Here is a 10,000-nt window from a genome sequence, read left to right on the forward strand (position 1 = left end):
GAGGCCGAGCAAGCACCGGTTAGCGCGAATGCAAATAACAAACGCAACAGGCAACTTTCGAGGGACATACTTCTCGCAACAAGCTTCCACAAGGAAAGCACAGGCAACTCGTTCGCACGCCAAAGCCAACCAAATGGCAATTTAACCGAGGGACATGCATTTCGCAAGGCAACTTGTACAATTACCCGAGGGACATGGCATGCTTGCCAAGGCCGTGGCTTGGCATGCTTGCCAAGGCCGTGGCATGACATGCTGCTGGCCAAGGCCGGGCATGCCATGCTGCTGGACAAGGCCGTGGCAAGGCATGCTGATGGCCGAGGCCGTGGCAAGGCATGCTGATGGCCGAGGCCGTGGCGTGGCATGCCATGCTGCTGGACGAGGCCGTGGCAAGGCATGCTGCTGGCCAAGGCATTGGCATGGCATGCTGCTGCTGACCAAGGCTTGGGCTTGCCATGCTGCTGGCAAAGGCCGCGGCATGGCATGCTGCCGGCAAAGGCCGCGGCATGGCATGCTGCCGGCAAAGGCCGCGGCATGGCATGCTGCCGGCCAAGGCCGCGGCATGCCATGTTGCTGGCCAAGGCCGTGGCATGGCATGCTGCTGGCCAAGGCCGTGGCATGACATGCTGGCCAAGGCCGGGGCATGGCATGCTGCTGGCCAAGGCCGTGGCATGGCATGCTGCTGGCCAAGGCCGGGGCATGGCATGCTGCTGGCCAAGGCCGTGGCATGGCATGCTGCTGGCCAAGGCCGTGGCATGACATGCTTGCCAAGGCCAAGGCATGGCATGCTGCTGGCCAAGGCTTTGGCATGCCATGTTGCTGGCCAAGGCTTTGGCATGCCATGTTGCTGGCCAAGGCTGTGGCATGGCATGCTGCTGGCCAAGGCTGTGGCATGGCATGCTGCTGGCCAAGGCCGTGGCATGGCATGCTGCTGGCCAAGGCCGGGGCATGGCATGCTGCTGGCCAAGGCCGTGGCATGGCATGCTGCTGGCCAAGGCCGTGGCATGGCATGCTGCTGGCCAAGGCCGTGGCATGACATGTTTGCCAAGGCCAAGGCATGGCATGCTGCTGGCCAAGGCTTTGGCATGCCATGTTGCTGGCCAAGGCTGTGGCATGGCATGCTGCTGGCCAAGGCGGTGGCATGGCATGCTGCTGGCCAAGGCCGTGGCATGGCATGCTGCTGGCCAAGGCCGGGGCATGGCATGCTGCTGGCCAAGGCCGTGGCATGGCATGCTGCTGGCCAAGGCCGTGGCATGACATGCTTGCCAAGGCCAAGGCATGGCATGCTGCTGGCCAAGGCTTTGGCATGCCATGTTGCTGGCCAAGGCTGTGGCATGGCATGCTGCTGGCCAAGGCTGTGGCATGGCATGCTGCTGGCCAAGGCCGTGGCATGGCATGCTGCTGGCCAAGGCCGGGGCATGGCATGCTGCTGGCCAAGGCCGTGGCATGGCATGCTGCTGGCCAAGGCCGTGGCATGACATGCTTGCCAAGGCCAAGGCATGGCATGCTGCTGGCCAAGGCTTTGGCATGCCATGTTGCTGGCCAAGGCTGTGGCATGGCATGCTGGCCTAGGCCAACGTGCCACCGCCACCGCCGCGGGCCGCCACTCGACGCATCCCGTGCTTGGCTATGTAGTTTCGATGCCACAAGCCAATGCCACAAGCCAAGCGATGGCATGTGCCAAGCGCCCGCCTAGGCATAGGCGTGGCCTGTGGCCTGGCCATGCTGGCCAGCCTTAAGGGAGGTGCCCCCCCCTTATAATAGCCTGTTAAGCCCTTTTCAATCTGGCAGGAGGAAACATCAAGCATGTTCGAGGAGTCATAATGGGGTTTTTTTAAAAAGTAATGGTTTTTTGCCAAAACTTTCAACATGAAAGTTGTATGAAATAATTTAATACACCATAAAAAAAATTATAAAAAAATATTTGGCCACCGGAATATTTTATTTTAATTTATTTCAATTTTAATACTTAAAAAATAATAAAAATTACTAAAAATACTCAAAAAATTCTAGAAAAATTCCAACAATTATAAGATGAGGCACTAGTAATTATAGTAATTTTTTTAATTATTTTTTTATTTTTAATTTATTTTATTATAATTTTTATGAGTAAATAAATAATTAAAAAGCCCGACGAACGTGCAAAAACTCTTAGAGAAACCCAGCAAGCATCGGATAGCTCGAATGCAAATAACAAACGCAACAGGCAACTTCCGAGGGACATACTTTTCCCAACAAAGCTTCCACTGGGGAAAGCACTAGCAACGGGTTCGCAAGTCAAAGGCAACCAAACGGCTATTACCCGAGGGACAAGCATTTCGCAGGGCAACATATACGTAAGTCAAAGCCAAACCAAATGGCAATTACACGAGGGACAGGATTGCTTGCCAAGGGCGTGGCATGCGATGTTCTAGCCCAAGGCAAAGGCACGCCACGCTGCGGGACAAGGCCGTGGCAAGACATGCGGCTGGCCTTGGCCTTGGCATGGCATGCCGCCGGCTTTGGCTGGGCTGCGTTGGCCTTGCCATGGAATGTTGCTGGCTTCGGATGGGCTGCCTTGGCCTTGGCCTTGGCCGTGGCATGGCATGCTGCTGGCCTTGGCCTTGGCCTTGGCATGGCATGCTGGCGGCTTTGGCTGGGCTGCCTTGGCCGTGGCATGGCATGCTGCTGGCCTTGGCCTTGGCATGGCATGCTGCTGGCTTTGGCTGGGCTGCCTTGGCCGTGGCATGGCATGCTGCTGGCCTTGGCCTTGGCATGGCATGCTGCTGGCTTTGGCTGGGCTGCCTTGGCCGTGGCATGGCATGCTGCTGGCCTAGGCCTTGGCATGGCATGCTGCTGGCTTTGGCTGGGCTGCCTTGGCCGTGGCATGGCATGCTGCTGGCCTAGGCCTTGGCATGGCATGCTGCTGGCTTTGGCTGGCAGCCTTGGTCGTGGCATGGCATGCTGCTGGCCTTGGCCTTGGCATGGCATGCCGCCGGCTTTGGCTGGGCTGCGTTGGCCGTGGCATGGCATGCTGCTGGCCTTGGCCTTGGCATGGCATGCTGCTGGCTTTGGCTGGCCTGCCTTGGCCGTGGCATGGCATGCTGCTGGCCTAGGCCTTGGCATGGCATGCTGCTGGCTTTGGCTGGCCTGCCTTGGCCGTGGCATGGCATGCTGCTGGCCTAGGCCATGGCATGGCATGCTGCTGGCTTTGGCTGGCCTGCCTTGGCCGTGGCATGGCATGCTGCTGGCCTTGGCCTTGACATGGCATGCTGCTGGCTTTGGCAGGCCTGCCTTGGCCGTGGCATGGCATGCTGCTGGCCAAGGCCTTGGCCTGGCATGCTGCTGGCTTTGGCTGGGCTGCCTTGGCCGTGCCATGGCATGCTGCTGGCCTTGGCCTTGGCATGGCATGCTGCTGGCTTTGGCTGGCCTGCCTTGGCCGTGGCATGGCATGCTGCTGGCCTAGGCCTTGGCATGGCATGCTGCTGGCTTTGGCTGCGCTGCCTTGGCCGTGGCATGGCATGCTGCTGGCCTTGGCCTTGGCATGGCATGCTGCTGGCTTTGGCTGGCCTGCCTTGGCCGTGGCATGGCATTCTGCTGGCCTTGGCCTTGGCATGGCATGCTGCTGGCTTTGGCTGGGCTGCCTTGGCCGTGGCATGGCATGCTGCTGGCCTAGGCCTTGGCATGGCATGCTGCTGGCTTTGGCTGGGCTGCCTTGGCCGTGGCATGGCATGCTGCTGGCCTTGGCCTTGGCATGGCATGCTGCTGGCTTTGGCAGGCCTGCCTTGGCCGTGGCATGGCATGCTGCTGGCCTAGGCCTTGGCATGGCATGCTGCTGGCTTTGGCTGGGCTGCCTTGGCCGTGGCATGGCATGCTGCTGGCCTTGGCCTTGGCATGGCATGCTGCTGGCTTTGGCTGGGCTGCCTTGGCCGTGGCATGGCATGCTGCTGGCCTTGGCCTTGGCATGGCATGCTGCTGGCTTTGGCTGGGCTGCCTTGGCCGTGGCATGGCATGCTGCTGGCCTTGGCCTTGGCATGGCAAGCTGCTGGCTTTGGCTGGGCTGCCTTGGCCGTGGCATGGCATGCTGCTGGCCTTGGCTGGGCTGCCTTGGCCGTGGCATGGCATGCTGCTGGCCTTGGCCTTGGCATGGCATGCTGCTGGCTTTGGCTGGGCTGCCTTGGCCGTGGCATGGCATGCTGCTGGCCTTGGCCTTGGCATGGCATGCTGCTGGCTTTGGCAGGCCTGCCTTGGCCGTGGCATGGCATGCTGCTGGCCTAGGCCTTGGCATGGCATGCTGCTGGCTTTGGCTGGGCTGCCTTGGCCGTGGCATGGCATGCTGCTGGCCTTGGCCTTGGCATGGCATGCTGCTGGCTTTGGCTGGGCTGCCTTGGCCGTGGCATGGCATGCTGCTGGCCTAGGCCTTGGCATGGCATGCTGCTGGCTTTGGCTGGGCTGCCTTGGCCGTGGCATGGCATGCTGCTGGCCTTGGCCTTGGCATGGCATGCTGCTGGCTTTGGCTGGGCTGCCTTGGCCGTGGCATGGCATGCTGCTGGCCTTGGCCTTGGCATGGGATGCTGCTGGCTTTGGCAGGCCTGCCTTGGCCGTGGCAAGGCATGCTGCTGGCCTAGGCCTTGGCATGGCATGCTGCTGGCTTTGGCTGGGCTGCCTTGGCCGTGGCATGGCATGCTGCTGGCCTTGGCCTTGGCATGGCATGCTGCTGGCTTTGGCTGGGCTGCCTTGGCCGTGGCATGGCATGCTGCTGGCCTTGGCCTTGGCATGGCATGCTGCTGGCTTTGGCTGGGCTGCCTTGGCCGTGGCATGGCATGCTGCTGGCCTTGGCCTTGGCATGGCATGCTGCTGGCTTTGGCTGGGCTGCCTTGGCCGTGGCATGGCATGCTGCTGGCCCTGGCCTTGGCATGGCATGCTGCTGGCTTTGGCAGGCCTGCCTTGGCCGTGGCATGGCATGCTGCTGGCCTAGGCCTTGGCATGGCATGCTGCTGGCTTTGGCTGGGCTGCCTTGGCCGTGGCATGGCATGCTGCTGGCCTTGGCCTTGGCATGGCATGCTGCAGGCTTTGGCTGGCCTGCCTTGGCCGTGGCATGGCATGCTGCTGGCCTAGGCCTTGGCATGGCATGCTGCTGGCTTTGGCTGGGCTGCCTTGGCCGTGGCATGGCATGCTGCTGGCCTAGGCCTTGGCATGGCATGCTGCTGGCTTTGGCTGGGCTGCCTTGTCCGTGGCATGGCATGCTGCTGGCCTTGGCCTTGGCATGGCATGCTGCTGGCTTTGGCTGGGCTGCCTTGGCCGTGGCATGGCATGCTGCTGGCCTTGGCCTTGGCATGGCATGCTGCTGGCTTTGGCTGGGCTGCCTTGGCCGTGGCATGGCATGCTGCTGGCCTAGGCCTTGGCATGGCATGCTGCTGGCTTTGGCTGGGCTGCCTTGGCCGTGGCATGGCATGCTGCTGGCCTTGGCCTTGGCATGGCATGCTGCTGGCTTTGGCCGGGCTGCCTTGGCCGTGGCATGGCATGCTGCTGGCCTTGGCCTTGGCATGGGATGCTGCTGGCTTTGGCAGGCCAGCCTTGGCCGTGGCATGGCATGCTGCTGGCCTAGGCCTTGGCATGGCATGCTGCTGGCTTTGGCTGGGCTGCCTTGGCCGTGGCATGGCATGCTGCTGGCCTTGGCCTTGGCATGGCATGCTGCTGGCTTTGGCTGGGCTGCCTTGGCCGTGGCATGGCATGCTGCTGGCCTTGGCCTTGGCATGGCATGCTGCTGGCTTTGGCTGGGCTGCCTTGGCCGTGGCATGGCATGCTGCTGGCCTTGGCCTTGGCATGGCAAGCTGCTGGCTTTGGCTGGGCTGCCTTGGCCGTGGCATGGCATGCTGCTGGCCTTGGCTGGGCTGCCTTGGCCGTGGCATGGCATGCTGCTGGCCTTGGCCTTGGCATGGCATGCTGCTGGCTTTGGCTGGGCTGCCTTGGCCGTGGCATGGCATGCTGCTGGCCTTGGCCTTGGCATGGCATGCTGCTGGCTTTGGCTGGGCTGCCTTGGCCGTGGCATGGCATGCTGCTGGCCTAGGCCTTGGCATGGCATGCTGCTGGCTTTGGCTGGCCTGCCTTGGCCGTGGCATGCCATGCTGCTGGCCTTGGCCTTGGCATGGCATGCTGCTGGCTTTGGCTGGGCTGCCTTGGCCGTGGCATGGCATGCTGCTGGCCTTGGCCTTGGCATGGGATGCTGCTGGCTTTGGCAGGCCTGCCTTGGCCGTGGCATGGCATGCTGCTGGCCTAGGCCTTGGCATGGCATGCTGCTGGCTTTGGCTGGGCTGCCTTGGCCGTGGCATGGCATGCTGCTGGCCTTGGCCTTGGCATGGCATGCTGCTGGCTTTGGCTGGGCTGCCTTGGCCGTGGCATGGCATGCTGCTGGCCTTGGCCTTGGCATGGCATGCTGCTGGCTTTGGCTGGGCTGCCTTGGCCGTGGCATGGCATGCTGCTGGCCTTGGCCTTGGCATGGCAAGCTGCTGGCTTTGGCTGGGCTGCCTTGGCCGTGGCATGGCATGCTGCTGGCCTTGGCTGGGCTGCCTTGGCCGTGGCATGGCATGCTGCTGGCCTTGGCCTTGGCATGGCATGCTGCTGGCTTTGGCTGGGCTGCCTTGGCCGTGGCATGGCATGCTGCTGGCCTAGGCCTTGGCATGGCATGCTGCTGGCTTTGGCTGGGCTGCCTTGGCCGTGGCATGGCATGCTGCTGGCCTTGGCCTTGGCATGGCATGCTGCTGGCTTTGGCTGGGCTGCCTTGGCCGTGGCATGGCATGCTGCTGGCCTTGGCCTTGGCATGGGATGCTGCTGGCTTTGGCAGGCCTGCCTTGGCCGTGGCATGGCATGCTGCTGGCCTAGGCCTTGGCATGGCATGCTGCTGGCTTTGGCTGGGCTGCCTTGGCCGTGGCATGGCATGCTGCTGGCCTTGGCCTTGGCATGGCATGCTGCTGGCTTTGGCTGGGCTGCCTTGGCCGTGGCATGGCATGCTGCTGGCCTTGGCCTTGGCATGGCATGCTGCTGGCTTTGGCTTGGCTGCCTTGGCCGTGGCATGGCATGCTGCTGGCCTTGGCCTTGGCATGGCAAGCTGCTGGCTTTGGCTGGGCTGCCTTGGCCGTGGCATGGCATGCTGCTGGCCTTGGCTGGGCTGCCTTGGCCGTGGCATGGCATGCTGCTGGCCTTGGCCTTGGCATGGCATGCTGCTGGCTTTGGCTGGGCTGCCTTGGCCGTGGCATGGCATGCTGCTGGCCTTGGCCTTGGCATGGCAAGCTGCTGGCTTTGGCTGGGCTGCCTTGGCCGTGGCATGGCATGCTGCTGGCCTTGGCCTTGGCATGGCATGCTGCTGGCTTTGGCTGGCCTGCCTTGGCCGTGGCATGCCATGCTGCTGGCCATGGCCTTGGGGCTGGGCTGCCTTGGCTGCGGTTCTTATCACTAGACGTGCGTTGCGTGCGAAGGCGTGCAAAGGCGTGCGCGACCATGCGCGCAACACGCGCACCGTGGTCAAAAGACCACGCGCGCGGTATTCGCACAGGCCACGCTGCCCACGCCGCGGGCATGCCAGGCCAGGCTGCCCTGGCCGGCTGCATGCCAGGCCGCCCAGGCCGTGCGCATGCCATGCCGTGCTGCCCAGGCCAGCTGCATGCCAGGCCGCCCAGGCCGTGCGCATGCCATGCCGTGCTGCCCACGCCGCGGGCATGCCAGGCCGGCTGCATGCCAGGCCGCCCAGGCCGTGCGCATGCCATGCCGTGCTGCCCACGCCGCGGGCATGCCAGGCCGGCTGCATGCCAGGCCGCCCAGGCCGTGCGCATGCCATGCCGTGCTGCCCATGCCGCGCGCATGCCAGGCCGCCCACGCCCGCGCGGATGCCACGCCATGCTGCCCAAGGCCGCGCCCAGGCCGCGCAAGGCCGCGCCCAGGCCGCCCAAGGCCGCGCAAGGCCGCCCAAGGCCGCGGCCGAGCCGCCCCAGGCCGCAGCCCAGGCCGCGGTCGAGCCGCAGTGCATGTAACCCAAGGCCGCAGCCCAGGCCGCGCCCAACATGGGGCGTACCTGCCACTGCCTTGCCCTGGGCAAGGGAGGTGCCCCCCCCTTATAATAGCCTGTTAAGCCCTTTTCAGTCTGGCAGGAGGAAACATCAAGCATGTTCGAGGAGTCATAATGGGGTTTTTTTAAAAAGTAATGGTTTTTTGCCAAAACTTTCAACATGAAAGTTGTAGGAAATAATTTAATACACCATAAAAAAAATTAAAAAAAATATTTTTTTACCGAAAATATTTTATTTTAATTTATTTCGATATTAATACTTAAAAAATAATAAAAATTAATAAAAATGGTCAAAAAATTATGGAAAAATTCCCATAATTAAAGGATGATTCACTAGTAATTATAGAAATTATTAAATTATTTTTTTCATTTTTTTTATTTTATTTTGATTTTTTTATGCCAAATAAGGGCTTTAAAAATTCGAAAAGCTCCAGAAAAATTGCAAAAAAATAGGGAATGACATTTAAAATTGATTGTAGTGCATTTTTAATTGTGTTGCACGGTTTGGGTAAGATTATAAAAGAATCATGTTCAAAAAGATCGGTCGAGGCGGTGGCATGCCATGGCCTTGGCCTTGGCCATGCCTTGCACAGGGACTTGGCCTTGCCCACTGCCTTGGCCTTGGCTTTGGCCTTGGCCTTGGCCTTGGCATGGCATGGCATGCTCGCCGAGGCCGTGGCATGCCTTGCTGCTAGCCAAGGCCGTGGCGTTGCATGCTCGCCCAGCCCGTGGCATGCCATGCTCGCCCAGCCCGTGGCACGCCATGTTGGCCCAAGGCATTGGCATGGCATGCCGGCCAAGGCATGCTGGCCAACGTTGCACAAGGCGGTGCCATGGCATGGCATGCTAACCAAGACCGTGCCATGGCATGCTGGGCGAGGCCGGGGCATGGCATGCTGGCCGAGGCCGTGGCTTGCCATGCCGCCACGGCCGTGGCATGCCGGGCAACGGACCGGCATGGCCCAGCCCGTGGCACGCCATGTTGGCCCAAGGCATTGGCATGGCATGCCGGCCAAGGCATGCTGGCCAACGCTGCGGCACGGCGTGCTGGACAAGGCGGTGCCATGGCATGGCATGCTGACCGAGGCCGTGGCATGGCATGTTGGGCGACGCCGTAGCAAGGCATGCGGGCCGAGGCCGTGGCATGGCATGTTTGCAACGCCGTGGCAAGACATGCGGGCCGTGGCATGGCATGGCATGCGGGCCGAGGCCGTGGCACGACATGTTGGCCAAGGCTAAGGCATGGCACGCCGGGCAACGCGGTGGCATGGCATGCCGGGCAACGCGGTGGCAAGGCATGCGGGCCGGGGCCGTGGCATGGCATGTTGGGCGACGCCGTAGCAAGGCATGCGGTCCGAGGCCGTGGCATGTCATGCGGGCCGAGGCCGTGGCATGGCATGCGGGCCGAGGCCGTGGCATGGCATGTTGGGCGACGCCGTAGCAAGGCATGCGGGCCGAGGCCGTGGCATGTCATGCGAGCCGAGGCCGTGGCATGGCATGCGGGCCGAGGCCGTGGCATGGCAAGTTGGGCGACGTCGTGGCAAGGCATGCGGGCCGAGGCCGTGGCATGTCATGCGGGCCGAGGCCGTGGCTTGGCATGCGGGCCGAGGCCGTGTCATGGCAAGTTTGGCCCAGGCCGTGGCTCGACATGTTGGCCAAGGCTAAGGCATGGCACGCCGGTCAACGCGGTGGCATGGCATGCTGGGCAACGCGGTGGCAAGGCATGCGGGCCGAGGCCGTGGCATGGCATGTTGGGCAACGCCGTAGCAAGGCATGCGGGCCGAGGCCGTGGCATGGCATGCGGGCCGTGGCCGTGGCATGGCATGTTGGGCGACGCCGTGGCATGGCATGCGGGCCGAGGCCGTGGCATGGCATGTTTGGCAACGCCGTGGCAAGACATGCGGGCCGTGGCATGGCATGGCATGCGGGCCGAGGCCGTGGCATGTAATGCGGGCCGAGGCC

The sequence above is a fragment of the Camellia sinensis genome, chromosome 6 (genome assembly GCF_055761805.1).
Source record: "Camellia sinensis isolate YWXY chromosome 6, ASM5576180v1, whole genome shotgun sequence".
NCBI lineage: Eukaryota > Viridiplantae > Streptophyta > Magnoliopsida > Ericales > Theaceae > Camellia > Camellia sinensis.